Here is a 17,168-nt window from a genome sequence, read left to right as displayed (position 1 = left end):
GGTGATCTATCAAAGCTTGATCAAGGAATTTTGGAGAAGCACAATTGTTAAGAGAGATGAAAAAGAAGAGAAATACCTTGAGGCAACTATACAAGGCAAGAAAATCCTGATCACAAAACATGTTATTCTAGAATCGTTGCAAATCAATGATAGGCCTGAATTCTCCATGGAAATTGATCTGGAAAAACCCAAGAAGTCCTGGACCATATGGGTTATGAAGGTTCATTTCCTCCTACCATAAAGAAATTACTACCTCCTTGCTGGAAGTACTTAGCTCATGTGTTTGTGAGCTGTATATCTGGAAGGAGATCAGGTCCCAACGAGATTTCTCTCTTCAACATAGGAGCCATTGCAGCCTTGACGTCAGGGATTGATTTTAATTTTTCAAAATTTATTCTGCATGAATTAATTCTCAATATTGAGGGAAACAAGAGGGAAAAGTTCTTGATGTACCCGAGGTTTCTACAGATCATCTTTAATGTCATGCATCCCTAGATCAAAAGAGGAAATGAAACTCTGGATCTCAAGTCTGTTGGTCCGAGTGCTTTTGGCTTAGTGAAACATAATAGAGCTGAAAAATTTGTCTTCGAAGGGATATTTTCTTTGATAAAATTTGGAATATTTGCTGACGATAGTGATCAATTGGAATCAGACAATCTTTCTAATCCCGTAGAAACTGAGGATATTGTGATCTCAATTTCAGAACCTAAGAATGAAGAAGTTCATGTTTCATCTGTAGCAAATGTGGCTGAGGAACATGACCACCTACATGATGTGGAAGTTGAGAGAAATTTTGATCGAGAGGGAGGTGATGAGGACTTCAGTGGAGATGATGATTTCCTGAAAGATTTGGATTTTATTAGTATCAACAATGACGAAATTTCTTCGGCCTTGATCTCAATCTAGATGATGATGATGATTTTGGTCCTTTGCTGGGATTCATTGACAGACAGTTTAAAAAGGTCGATGAAGTTGCTCAACCAGCAACTAAGACCGGGGATGATGTTAACACGTCAAAATTTTGCTTTCCATTTCAAAAGCAATGGAAGACTCTTTGAAAGACCCCAACTTTCATATTTTTGAAAGACCCAAACTTTCATATTTCACATTATCATTTCTTTAAAACATGTTATTTGCATATTCACAAAAGCAATATTTTACATTGATATAAAGGATTTACAAACTATTGGATACAAACCTTCTATTACAAAGTGTTATATATATTACATAACTACCCAGGATATTGTAATTTATACAAACATAAAAAGTACTATTACAAACTATTCTACATCTTTCAATAGTATGTAAACATACTAATTATTTATCACCTGCAATTGTTAAACATTGATAGGGTAAGCGGTGACTCTTAATGAGTTCAAAAATAGATAAAATATAATGTTATGCCATATATATATACTTCAATGTGGAAAAGGAAAGAGGAACAACAAGAACTATGTGAGATCATGTGACAAGCGTTCATATCAATCGAAGACATTATTCAAATATATTCTTTTCAATTCTTGATATACATCTATAAAGCTTTGGCCCAATTGGCATAAAAGACATGCAATTTCTGATTAACATCTTGTTAGATTTCAGGCTTCTAGTCCTGTCTAACCATTTGCCAATGCCATAGAATAGAAGTCATTCTCTTACAGAGACATGCTCTACATGGCTAGAGGCTACATACCAGTACCAATGTGAATCTAAGTCCTTTCACTGATTACATGGTCAAAGGTATTACAATTGCTATAAACATAGCGAATAACACGAGAAAATAACTCAAAATGATAATACTGAAAAGCACATAGAACATCTAACAGATAACATACAATTGTTCCTATATATTGAACTCACCTTAAGTTAACCGGGGGTTAAAATAGTAATTTGGACAGCACTTCGGCTTTAAATATGCCTTTCTATGTTGAAAACTGGGAGTTTGATTAAAAACCGGGCTCTGCAAAGGTAGGGATTCAAAACCGAAAAGATAAAATTTCCGGGCTTCTCGGGGGTCTCGGGACGTGTTTCGGGTGCTAAAATTGATTTCGGGGCTTCGGGGAAAGTTAATATGAAGAAAATATGGAAAGAGGGGCTAAAAGTGTCGAATTTTCAAAGTTAGTCAGAAGATCTCGTTGGTTCCTTTATATAGGGCCGAGGTTCGGAAGTCGGCTAAGAAGTGAAGCTCGGTGGCAGCAGCAGAGCGAAGCAGGTGGCGCGAGAGGGGAGGCTCGGATGCGAGGTTCGGCTGCGAAGCTGGTAGGCGTGACGTGGAGGTGCGAGACTCGGACACAAGAGCGAGGCGCGTCGGAAGCCGATTGGCTCGCACTTCGGTCGAATAGTTGAGCGGCACGCATCGGACTCCAGAAGCAAGCAGCGAGGCTGTTTGGTGTGGGCCACGTCTCCGGTGACGCACCTGTTGCGTGCGAGGTGACGTGGCCAGTTACTATTCATGCAAAAAATTTTGATTTTCGTGCCCCGAACTTCTAAAATCCATAACTTTCGCATATGAGCTCCGTTTTTGACGTTCTTTATATTCACGCGTAGCTAGAATTACACTCTACAACTTTTGTTTAGACTTCGTCTACTAATTTTGAATTTAATTTTAATATTATTATTTTTAACAGACCGGGACAGGAAAATCTGTTAAAAATTCATAACTTCTTCATTCGACATCCGTTTTCGTCAGACTTTTTACCGTTGTACTACATATGACGAGACCTTCGATTCTCATTTAGGATGTATAGGTAAAATATCGCTCGATCTAAAATTCGAGTTTTTAGTTGTCTACTGCTGAGTTGAAACTTCGAAAAATCATAACTTTTTCATACGAAGTCATATTTTGGCGTTCTTTTTATCGAATTTCTCGGTTTAACGAATACTACAAATATCATTTAGATTACTAAGGCTAAAAAGTAGTTTATCAAAAACTCACTTTTTACGTCATTCGGCGCCGTGCCGGTTTTGTCGCAGATCTTCGGTTAGTCATAACTTCTTCGTTATAACTCGGATTTTGACGAGGTTTTCGCCTACAAATTTCTAACGAGATTCTCTACAACATCAAATAATAAAATTTTAATTATTTAAAATTTCATATTTTCACTAAATTTCACTATTTGGCTTTTAATTGGAATCTTATAAGACCTCCAATATTTTCTGAGTGATTCTAAGCATAGTTTTACTTCATTTCTAGTAAAAACCATCTGTTAGAACTCAACACTCAATTTTAAATAATATTTCACAATTGTATTCATTACAAAACACTATTTTAAAACGTGTATGTTACAAATACCTCCTCCTTTTGAGGATTTCGTCCCCGAAATTACATCGATTAAAATAAATGGGGATATTTTGCTTTTATCTCATTCTTATTCTCCCAAGTATAGTTTGGGCCACGATGGTGTTTCCACTTGACAAGCACCAATTCTACTTCTTTATTGCATAGCTTAGTTGTTCTTTCATTCACGATTTCATCAGGCTCTTCTACATATCTTAACTTATTATCCAATTTCACTTCGAATAATGGAACTGGCTCATCATAGATAATCAAGCATTTGCGTAGATAACTTACATGAAACACATCATGAATACCCGCCAAATCTTCAGGCAATTCTAAGCGGTAAGCTTGCTTTCCAATTCTCTGGATGATTTTGAAAGGACCAACAAATCTAGGACTCAACTTTCCTTTCTTCCCAAATCGCATAAGGCCTTTCCATGGGGATACCTTCAGCATCACGAAATCACCCACTTGAAATTCTATAGGTCGTCTTCTCTTTTCTGTATAGGACTTCTGTCGATCCTGGGCCGCTTTCATTCTTTCTCGTACGATTTGAATCTTGTCGGTAGTGTCTTGAATCATTTAAGGGCCTCCAAGGATCTTTTGTCCTACATTACGCCAACATAATGGCGTACGACATTTGCGACCATATAATGCTTCATATGGTGGCATTTTGATTGAAGTGTGGTAACTGTTATTGTACAAAAATTCGACAAGCGGTAAGTATTTATCCCAGTTACCACCGAACTCCAAAACACATGCACGAAGCATATCTTCTACTATCTGGATTGTTCTCTCTGTCTGACCACCTTTCTGAGGATGATAAGCAGTACTGAGAGCAACTCGAGATCCCAATTCGCGTTGCATACTCGTCCAAAAGTGAGAAGTGAAGCGAGTATCGCGATCGGAAATGATCTTTAGTGGCACACCATGCCTTGCAATAATTTAATCCAAGTATACATGTGCGTATTTCTCCATTGGAGCCGTTTCACGCATAGCGAGAAAATGTGCACTCTTAGTCAGATGGTCGACAATTACCCAAATGCTATCATTCTGTCTAGCAGTCTTTGGCAATTTGGTAATAAAATCCATGGACAGCTCTTCCCACTTCCATACAGGAACACTAAGGCTTTCTGGAGTTCCATAAGGCTTTTTGTGTTTTGTTTTGAGTTGTAAGCATACTAAGCATTCCTGTACATATCTTCCAATGTCTCTCTTTAATCCAAGCCACCAATAATCGGCTCTTACATCATAGTACATTTTACTTTTGCCATGATGTATTGATAGCTTAGATTTATGAGCTTCATCTAAAATCTTCTATCTTAATCCACCAATCTTTGGAATCCATAGCCGATTCTTAAATACTTTTAATCCTCGTGGATCATCAAGTAAAACATCGGCATAATGTACCACTCCTTCCTTCTTTAATCCTCGTGAAACTTCGAAAAATCATAACTTCCTCATACGAAGTCAGATTTTGGCGTTCTTTTTATCGATTTTCTCGGTTTAACGAATGCTAAAACTTTCATTTAAATTACTAAGTCTAAAAAGTAGTTTATCAAAAACTCACTTTTTACGTCGTTCGGCGCCGTGCCTGCGGATCTTCGGTAGGTCATAACTTCTTCGTTATAACTCGGATTTTGACGTGGTTTTCGCGTACAAATTTCTAACGAGATTCTCTACAACATCAAATAATAAAATTTTACTTATTTAAAATTTCATATTTTCGCTAAATTTAACTATTTGGCTTTTAATTGGAATCTCATAAGACTTCCAATATTTTCTGAGTGATTCTAAGCATAGTTTTACTTCAAATCTAGTAAAAACCATCTGTTAGAACTCAACACACAATTTTACATAATATTTCACAATTTTATTCATTACAAAACATGATTTTAAAACGTGTATGTTACACTCTTCAAGTCAAGGAGATGTGGTTTCAGGGATTCCTCCCCTTGATACAAATGTCTCTACTACTGTTCCATCTTTGAGTGAACCGACACAGCCACAAAACACCTTGCCTTGTCTGGGGCAGGGAGTGTTTATTCAAGGTCAAGCACCACTGGTTTCATCAATTGTCACCACCACAACTGTCTCTACACCACTACTTCAAACTGAATAAGGTCCAAGCACAGTATATGAAGTAGGCAGATCGTCTTCCATTCCTGAATATACCCCGACAAGACCCTCACTTGATGAAGCTTCTATCAGGTTTGCTACGCATCTGGCTCAGAACATTTCAGATTCTCCTTCCTGAGGAAAACACATTTCTTTTGAGGAAGAGCATTGAGGAGATAATAAGACCTTAGTGTCTAAGCTTCGAGATGAGATTATAATCCTAAGGCAATAAGTCATAAAGAAGAACATTCTTCTTGAGCAAGATGATTCCTATATCACTGAGCTTCGAGAGAAAGATGAACAGAAGACTAAACAGATCACAAATCTGCAAACAAATCTTGGTTCTTTAACTGCCTTCTACTTCGGGTTGAAGAACATCTTGTATGACGCCTTTGGAGACAAACGTCAAAGCTCTGTTTTAGCAACCTCATGGAATTGAAAATCCTCCCATGGCTCCCAACCAGTCCTCAGAAGGAGACTTTCCAGTAGATCAACCTCCTCCAAGGACAACAACCATCGTTAATCATTTCGACAAAGAGCCTGAAAATGCCAGATCTCGGATCACGATTAAGCATGAAAAAAGAATCCCTAATTCCAATAAGAGTGAAGGATTACTCTTTATGAGGAATTCCAACGAGAACCGCAAAGTGAAGGATCATGCATGGACAGTGACAGATCTTAAGAAAAGAAAGTTTGGTGATCGCTCCAGGATCAGGATGTGGGCATTTGATCATGAAGTGAATGTATGGATCGTAAAGAGAAAATCTGTAGCTTCCGAATACTACCGGAGCATTCATGACTTCAACTCATGGACGAAAGTTGATCTTGCCGAACTTTCAAGAGCTCCATTTCACAATACTTCACAGGATCCCAGTGCGATCAACTTCAAACGATTTCTGGACAAGCAAGTCAAATAAAATTTCCCAAATATGAAAACTGCAAAATCCCTGTTCAGAAAAGATGCAGATGTTATCGATCCTGAATCTGGGAAGCTAATGAAGATCATACTATGGCCAACAACAAAGCAACTGAAAGAAATTCCTATCCCTCAACATTTTCATGAAGGATTGCTTAACGACATGGAATTTTGGGCATATGATGATGAAACTGATAATGTTGCCATCAAGTTCAAGAACAGTGAAGAAGTTCTGAAACTCATTAGTGCAAAAGATCTTCTCAGATTCATAGAAAGGGACATTCACACCTTGGCTCGTCACCAAATCATCTGCAGAAAAGAAGTCATGGAGGCTACTATCAAGGAATTCACTGGAATGGTGGCCACAATCATCAATGGATAGCTATGGATGGGATCTATGGGAAAATATGACCTGAAGTTGTATGAATCTCCTGGAGAATGAAGACCAAGTCAATGCTAGCCACAAACCAAGGGGGAGATTGATAGGCTATTTTTGTGGTTTGGGCTAGACATTGTCATGTATAGGTCGTGGTAGGGTGTTAAAGTTTTTGTGGTGGTCACAAGTATGTTAGTAGGTGTGTGTGCGGCCATACATGTGTGTGCAGCTGCACACTTGTGTGCTACTTCATGTGATCTAATTAGGTTGTGTCAGTGTGTTAGTACAGTGACGTATGTGTATGTGTGTTTTTTAAGCTGTACCTAACATTTATGTGTAATAGATGCGTGCATGCTTGATGTTATTCTCATTCTACTCCTTCTACACTCTGATTGATTACTTGCAATTCATTGACTACTGATTTGGATCTATAGATTGGGACTTACAGCAACCCTAAATACCTTGGATCTATGTTTTCTCTATTATACATGCTAATATGAATATTCCAAGGTATTACCTTAACTAGCATACAATCTTTTGATACTTGAATAATAAACTAGATGGAAATACATACCTTGTTGATGTAGCTTAACTCCATGAAGCTCAGGAGCCTAGTTCCCCAAGTGTGACACCTCAAATGGTTCACACAACATCATCAACACTTGGAATAACCATGAGAAAAAGACATTTCCTGCTCAAATCGGCTAGCCCTCGTATATGTATCACTAGTGCCAATTTCTTGAGCTAAAGGGGTCCTTATATAGTGTGCATATTAGGGTTACACCATGTAACCCATGACTTTACCTATTCCTTATGCTCCATGGGTTTTAATCTCCATGGACTATCCATGGGTCACCACATGGGTTAAACCCAACATAAGGAATCATGGATCATAAGCCCATATATATAACAATGAATGATTTACACAATCAATCCCCATGTATTTAATTAGTCTCTTTTGATCACTAAATTAAGTCCAAATTAATTCTTGATCAATACTAATTAAATAACATGATTTCATATTAATATATAAGAACTTATAATATATTAATATGTCACAAATGTCATCTTCTCACAAACGGTTTATCCAAATGTTTGCCATGCAACCCAAATAGACCATGCCGAGTCGGGTCAAGTACATACCAATTATAGTTATGACTTCAAAATTTAACTGAAAATCGTAGCAATCAAAAGCCGTTGTCGAACTCTGACCTTATCGATGAACTTTGACCTTTTTCAATAACTTGTCCATTTGATAAGGGATCATATATTCCTCCATTCTAGATATCATATGGACTGATTCATGGATTATAAATCTTTCTCTCTGTCCATTTGTTATTTCCCAATTTCAGATTTATGACGACTAACTAATTGAATAGATCAAATCAGTCCTGGCTTGGCCAAGCACTCACATGTGTCATCATTAAACCATCGAGAATATCGCTTTTATCCCGAAGGTAAAAGGAATGGATAAACTTCAACTCATATGGCTTGTTCTACTACTTGTTGAATCATACACAAAGACATATTTTATAACATCGAGTTACCAATGCGGTTTCGTGCAATCAATGTATAACCAACACATAGTAACAACTCATATCTCTAGGTTTGAATAATATAATATATTATCGTCTCATTATCACTCGTGATAAAATCCATGAAGTGATTCCAATGAGCGTGGGTTGAATCCAATACTCAGAACTTATGAGCACTCATGAGTGTTGTAGCACCAATTTGTCCAACATCTTAGACCTCTACAAGCCAACCCATGATAGTCTTGATTCATATCTACTTCCAACATATGACCGACTGTGGATGGTTTGAATAACTTAGTCATTCAGGAAGAACGACCTAGTTATTCTGGAAGTGAAAACATACAAAGTAAAACTCAAGAATAATCAAATCCAATATGGTCTCAGAACTTATGAATATATATATATATATATATATATATATATATATATATATATATATAAAACAACCTTTATTTATCACCATATTGATTACCCATCATTCATTGCATACTGTTTCAAACTATGAACTTTATACTTGAATTAAAACAATAGTTGTCCAATGCTCCAAGCATGTACACTATCTTTTTCTAAACACTAGTCATGCCATACACCAAGTATGCATACTAAGTTTGTTTATGATATTTACTTTGTGAAAGAGATCGATTGAACATAATTACAATGATTCTCATTTCACACTCGCAATTCCTTACTGCAAATGCAAGAATTCCAAATTCCTACCATTTACCTAAATCTGTTAGATCCTAAACTTATATGCATTTGTCTTTATAATTATTATGCACAAAGTCATAAAGACTTTTCAACTTACATTAGGAGTATTCCAATGGAGACCAACTCCATGGAACCGAAGTCTCATATTCAAAGTTCATTTCCTTTGAACATTCTTCTTGCATTAAGTTTCCTAATCTTACACAGATTTAATGAATAACTTCCACCTATGGGAACATTTCCATATTCCCGTTTGACTATTACTCTTGAACAAGAGTTGCCTGTTTTCAGAATATGTCAATATGGTCCTTCCAAAATTAACACTATACTTCCAACTGTCCCTGAGCAACCAAACTTTTGTAAACCTTAGATTGTCCTTGACAATTGCTTAATCTTTTTATTCATATCCAATTCTAGACCTTTTCCCTTCTTAATGCCCTAGACAATTGGAAAATTTTAGAAAGGATGAATATTATAGCACATGCAATCGATCCTATATCCAAAGCATATGGGACATGATTCATGATCTCTCACATAAAGACATGATACTAGACTAGTCCTTTTGCTGCAATATTTCTATTTGCCAAGTTCTCATAATTCAGATTATGAAAAGGGATGCCGTAATCAAAATCGAATTTTTAGAATGCAAATAATAGACCCATATATAGAATTTCCTTATGTTAAGCCATTCCAACATAACATTCATATATATATATATATATATATATATATATATATATATATATATATATATATATATATATATATATATATATATATATATATATATATATATATATATATATATATATATACTTGACTAAATTTGATTAAAATCTCACGATCTAAGCTTATAGATTTGACATGAAGTATAATTTCGTCTCCCTTAATTATAGCAAAATAACTTTTCAACGCCTGCAACTTCACGAATTGAAACTTTTGTTTTCTATAATTAACATTGCTATCTTGCAATACTAATAATAATTATCATGCTCCCATTAACATGATGATTATTAGCATAAAACTTATGCTCCCACTAGCTTTGACATGTACTAAAAAATCAGTTGAACTTCTCGAAATCAATACTTTATTAACTTTCTTACCAAAGTTCATATATCTGATACGAGATGCTTTGATAAATCTTTATCAAAATCACACAACTTTCCTTAGATAGCTCACAGGTGTGTCTAAACAATTTTAGAACTATGAAAATGGATGCCGTAATCATAGTCTGAATTGTTTAGATCTTTGCTATCTGCTTCAAATCTACTTGGTGGAAGTGTTTCCTCACCATCAATTTCATGAATCAGAGAGAAACCTTATGACCCTTGGATTTTATGGTGTATGTGTTCTTATCCATGTGAATTGTCAAAACCATAGTCACAACACAAGGATAATGACAAATCAAAACTCATATGGAGTGAACTCAATCTTAATTTCTTGCCACCTGGCAGCTCAAGGGCCTATCATTGCCTCCAAGTTGTTATGCAACCTATTGAGAACTCTAACAACTAATATGCAAAGCCAAATTTAATTGGAATGGACACAGAAATAGAAATATGTCAACACGATAGGTTATAAACATCACGTCGTGTGCTAGTGTTAAACTACGGGTTTTTATTCTTGATTAGATCTTGAAATTCTTTTCAAGATCCTTAAGACTCCCACTATCCTCTTGACATATAAGACTATCTTTCCAAATATTCAAGAGATAGTGTAGATTCTTCATCAAGACAAACACTTCACACAATTGGCCTTAGTTGGTCTTTGTTTTATCTAAAACATCACAACTTACCAATTTCAAATGTACAAGAGTAGGACACACCTTACTCTTACATTTGACTAGTGTTAATAAACCTTCCTTTAAGATATGTCACTCAAGTTACAATCTTGGAGCATGACTCTAAGAATTGTTGACGAGGTATGAATCATCTTCTTGATTTGACCACTTCAACAATTCATAGCTCCTCTTCTTAGCTATCAGAATGCACTCAGAGGATGAATTGTGATAAGGTCTCTTAATCATTAAGATGATCGTATAATAAGATACTAAAGTACTCTCCCATCTTTTCAGATTTGAGAAACTTTTATCCTTCTGCCTAATTTGATTCTTCTCATTCGTTCTGCCATACATCTAAAATTTTCCAATGTATCAGAATTACACTTAAACTTGTAAGTGTAACCATATTTAATAAACTTTACTATAACATGAAGAATAGACTTATAGATCTTTTGTGGTGGACTTGATCAGTGCACAAGAATGGGTACTCGATCCCTTAGTCATTCACTTGACTCACATATAAATGTGGACAAGGAACTTGTCTTAATTTTCCAAAGCTGAAAGTTCTCATTCATCATACTGTTCAACTTGTATGATTCCAAGTTTCTATCCAACTGAAAACTTGGATGATGAGAAGCTTTCCTTATTTGGTAAATTTAGACACTACCACAAATGAAAGACTCAAATTCATATTTTCAATATTGCTAGAAACAGAACATCAAGTTTTCATAAATGCCATTGCAAGGAGATATAAAATAAAGTAAAAAAAACTTTTATTTATTTATAAAAATGCGGAAATAACTTTTCCTTACAATGCAAATTTAAATGAAAACTATTCTATTACATGTTTCCTAGCAATCTATCATAACTCCTAAGAGTAGCTCGAGAATCCGATCTTCAATCAAGCGATAGAAATCCATCTTCGCGGTCAGATTCATCATACTCTTTCTTTAAGTTTCCTTCATCTTTCCTTTGATTCTTAAAACATCAACGTGTGACCCGGTCACATCATGTAATAAGAATCTCATAATAGAAACTTAATTGAGTTAGATATTGGACTTTACCTGAAGTAGAGTCAAACTTATTGACTTTACCAGCCTTATGATCTTTCAGGTAAATTTGGCAGCTTCGCAGCCAATGCCCTTTCCTTTTGGCAATAGAACCATATGGACTCTTTGGGCATGGTACATGGAATAATCTCAGACTTAGCCTTTCTCTTTACCATTTGGTCAACCGAGTTGACTATGAACAATCCTTTTCCATTGGGAAGAGAAAGCTTTTACTGGGTATCCAATGCAACCATTGTCAATGTCCATTGAAGGTTTGGAAAGTTGATCTACTAATCAAATTTGCTTTACCAAAGCTCCAAATCATTGCGGATTAACCAATATCAAGAAAATCGATAATATCATTTAGGGTCATGTCATAGTCTATTTCATAGTAGTCCCAAAGGTAACTCACTATGTGACTTGGAAAGTGATTGAAAATCCAACTTTCTTAAGACTTTGACACCGAACTCTCCCGGCTTGTCAATATGTGACTTCATCTCCAAGATGTGAGCACACATAGACCTTACTTACCGTTAGGGCTTGAGTGACCTTGAACTTGTGGGTAAGGGAGGATAATTGGAGGAGGTGGAGGAAGTGAAGTTCTAAGAGATTTGGGAAGATCATAGATGTCTAAACTAGACATCTTTTGGGAGATATTCAAGACAGTTGATTTAAAGTCCTTAATGTAACACCCAATATGCAATATTAAGGCTAGGACCCAACACAATACTTTTATAACTTGGAAGAGGGATGTCGTAATCCAAGCTGGAGAATATTTGAAGGTAGGTGAATGACGATTCATCAATTTCCAACATGAAAAACGGAATAATTTATTAGGTTTTTAATTGGATTTGAAACTCCAAGATCTTTTGAGATTCATTGAACATTTCAATGGCATGTTTCAATCTCGATTGTGCCCTCTCAAGTTTTGTGACTGGGATGCCTAGGATCACAAAACAAGGTGTGAATAACCATGCAAATATACTTGGTACCCTTAATTTTTACCCCTCAATCGATGTGTCGGTTAACCACACAGGCTCCACCGATACTATGATAAACACTAAGTTACCCTTTACCTACCTTGTTAAATCAAGCTTATGTACCGGTTAACCACACACGCTCCACTAACCGACTTAGCAAAGTGAAAAGTGTAATTTCATGGGTTAGCACCAAATTCACATTTTCCTAAGTAATTAAGATTGGGTATTAATAAGAGTTTAATTACTTTGTATTTATCATTAATACTTTTAATGAAGGGATAATTATAGTCCTTGTCTTACCCGTTCGACTAACGACCCTCCACCAATCAAGAAAGCGGTGGGTGAGAGTGGACACCCATTAAACTGCCATTTTATAGGCAATAACCTTATACCCCCCTTATAGACCGGCTTCGTGAATGAGGCCTACTAATGGTAAGATGACTTGCTCTTACACATGTATGTAAATATTATTAACTTATAATATTATAAAGTATAAGGGTTGAATTTTAACTTTCAAAATTCTAAGGGCTTAACTTAGAACTAAAGTATTCATGGGGAAAACATTACAAATTCCGAAACATGAGGGAAAGTTTTGAAACTATTCAAAACTCTTGGATTTTCATAACTTATGAGTTTAAGTAAAGTTTTAAAAAACTTTTAGTGAAGAGACTCTTGAACATCCATAACTTGAGGACAAGTTATGGAGCCATAAAAACTATTTATAAGAAAAGGACTCTTCATTTTTGTAACCTAAGGCATTTTTATGAGTTTTAAGATTCATAAATGTGACTTTTCATATAACTTGAGGACAAGTTACAAAAACACATTTTATGAACAAGTTTTAGATTAATTTGGATTGAAAACAACTAACACATATTTTTCATTAATCTAAAATAACTCATAAAACAAGGTAACACAAAAAACTTTTGGTAATCCATAACTTGAGGACAAATTATGGACTCCATTAAAATACATTTAGATCAAGAATTAAGTAACAACAGTTTTGTAAATAATTCATATGATCTACCAACACTCATAAGCATGAACAATCCATATCAACAATTTAAAAAATTACATAAATCTTGAAATTTTGATTTTAACCTTGAAATTGGTTTACTATAATCATTATCACTTTAAAAACAGGTTTTAAAAGTCGAAAACAGCTTAAGGTAATGATTCTAGACCAATTCCAGCTTTAAAACTCAAAGATATGCTGTTAGGGGTTTAACTCGTCGAGTGCATGAACCAACTCGGCGAGTTAGATGAGTTTGTACTTGGACTCGTCGAGTCCCTTCATGGAATCATCGAGTCTCCCGTCCAGACAGCACAAATCTTCGATTTTCAGCAATTTAAGAAAGTATAACAAGAAAACAAGCCTAGGCTCCGATACCACTATTGGGTTTTGAGAATTCTAACACTCCTAAGTATACATGCAACCCTAAATACCTTGGATATATGTTTTCTCTATTATACATGCAAATATGAATATTCCAAGGTATTACCCCAACTTGCATACAATCTTTTGATACTTGAATAATAAACTAGATAGAAATACATACCATGTTGATGTAGCTTAACTCCATGAAGCTCGAGAGACTAATGCCCCAAGTGTGAAACCTCAAATGGTTCATACAACATCATCAACACTTGGAATAACCATGAGAAGAAGACACTTCAAGCTTAAATCGGGTAGCTCTCATATACGTATCACTAGTGCCAATTTCTTGAGCTAAAGGGGTCCTTATATAGTGTGCATATTAGGGTTACACCATGTAACCCATGAATTTACTCATTCCTTATGCTCCATGGATTTTAATCTCCATGGAGTATCCATGGGTCACCACATGGGTTAAATCCAACATAAGGAATCATGGATCATAAGCCCAAATATATAAGAATGAATGATTTACACAAGCAATCCCCATATATTTAATTAGTCTCTCTTGGTCACTAAATTAAGTCCAAATTAATTCTTGATCAATACTAATGAAATAACATGATTTCATAATAATATATTAGAACTTATAATATATTAATATGTCACAAATGTCCTTTTCTCACAAACGGTCTATCCAAATGTTCCGATGCCATGCAACCCAAATGGACCATGTTGAGTCGGGTCAAGTACATACAATTATATTTATGGACTTAGACACTAATAAAACATGTTTTACGTAGGTTATTCATTCCAAGGTTTATCATTCCATGGTTAGGTATGCTAATACCTAGCAGGGACGGTTAAGTTGTGTTTTGGTTTCGCTACCAGTAGGTAGTGGTTAGTGTCCCAAATGCGGGAGAATTGGGAATTCTTAAATGGAACATCATCCATTGATGGTTTTTTTAGCTGCTAGGGCTTGGCAATACATTCAGCATGGGTGTGTGGGTTATTTAGCATATATGGTGGATACAGATGTCAGGGATCAGACCACGGTTTCCCGAGAAGGTGGTCGATCAACATGAGGACTGGAGTTAGGTTAGGGTTATAGTCTATAAAATAGATCAGGAGTTCAAAACCCCAAGTAGGGAAGAGCTGGCTATATAGGAGAGGGCATCAGGATTGGTCCTGGGATATGCTAAACATACATAGGGAGGTCCGGATAGACTGAAGGAAAGCGCGGCGTACCAATCAGGCCTAAGGTCCGGAGAACGGTCCAGACATGCTGAAGGCCCGGAGAGGCAGTCCAGACATGTTAAAGGTTCTGTGAATGGTCCAGACAAGCTGAATGCCAAGAGAGGCGGTACAGACATGCTAAAGGTTCTGAGACTGGTTCGGATATGTTGAAGGCCCGGTGAGGCGGTCCATTCGTGCTTAAGACTATGTATGTGATCCGTTAGAATATACGTTCAGGAATTCAGTGTGCTATTATGTTGTAGCAATCAGTAGGTCGGTGTCATGGTATTGAGCATGCTACTTTGTGCTAATAACCTGTGGAACTGTATGTTATTTGTGTTTACTGGTTATCACCTATGGAGTGACCTTAGGGACTCTCGGTGATCATGTAGGAGGGCCTGGAAACTTTTAAGTAACAACTTGTTCCAAGAAGGGAATCGTGCATGGTAGAGTTCAATATTGCGATGCTTTTTGGTGATGTGAGGCACGTTGGTCAGGCCTTTTTGGGCACCGGAGGAAGGAGGGTAACTTCAAGCCCGAGGGATTGGGCAATTGATGAGAAAATGACAACATCGATAGGTTATCAGGAGCCTTCCAGTCAGAAACTATGAGCCTAGAGATCGTAATGGTTTATGGATCCTATGGGAGCACTTTCAGAATGGACGTACTGATGAGGTTTGGGTGAGATGTAATCAGATGTGATGAATCAGAGGATTTTGGATGAGATGCAAGGATAGGTCCATGGATCTCAAGTTAGGGGTTTAGAGCCGAGTTATGTATATAGTGGTATTCCAATCTAGGGTATTCCATCCTGAGGATGACCGGACCCTATGATTGATTAGACCTAACATGTTTGGTATTCCAACCCGAGGGTTGATTGGGCCAAACATGTGTGTGATACGAGGGTATTCGATCCTAAGGATGACCGGACCTATCGTAGTCATGCTTGGTATTCCAGCCCGAGGCTGATTGGGCCAAGTATGAGTATTCATGCTTATGAGCTGGTTGTTTATGTGTGTTGTTTCAGGGGCTGAAGGATGCTATTGTTGGATAAAGTGTCTAAGTCCATAACTATTTCTGGTATGTACTTGACCCGACCCGGCATGATCCATTTGGGTTGCATGGCACCATGCAATTGGATAAACTAAATGAGAGAAATAACGCTTGGAGATTATTAATATATTATAAGTTCTATTATATTAATAATATTATTTGATTAGTTTGATCAAGAATTAATTTAGAATTAATTAAGTGATCAAAAGATAACTAATTAAATATATGGGTTGATTAAGTAAATCATCCATATCTTGTATAGTGGGCTAAAAGGCTCCATGGATCATCAAGTTGGGTTCCACCCATAGGATGCTCCATGGATGCTCCATGGGAGTTACAAACCCATGGGTCATGGAAATGAAGAGTCATGACACATTAGGGTTTAACCCTAGATGTGTCAACACTATATAAGGAATATGATCTCCTCCGAAATCGGTTGCAACAAAGAAATAGAGGGCTTAGCCGATTTGAAGAAGTGAGTATACTCTCATAAGTTCTTCCAAGAGCATTTGGTGTTGTGTGAAGCATTTGAGGCATCACCACTTGAGGTGCTAGGCTCACAAGGTTTCAAGGAACACAAGCAACAACAAGGTAAGTTATTCTATCTATACTTTATGTTAAAATTGTTCCCCATGTATGCTAGATAGGATATAACCTTGGAATTCAACTTTGCATGACAAATTAGACAAACATAGATCCAAGGTTATTAGGGTTGCATGTACACTTAGGAAGTGTTAGAATGCTCAAAACCCATCAGTGGTATCAGAGCCT

The sequence above is a fragment of the Lactuca saligna genome, chromosome 8 (genome assembly GCF_052625555.1).
Source record: "Lactuca saligna cultivar CGN05327 chromosome 8, ASM5262555v1, whole genome shotgun sequence".
NCBI lineage: Eukaryota > Viridiplantae > Streptophyta > Magnoliopsida > Asterales > Asteraceae > Lactuca > Lactuca saligna.
The sequence above is the reverse complement of the archived record's forward strand: the minus strand, read 5'-3'. Positions refer to the sequence as shown.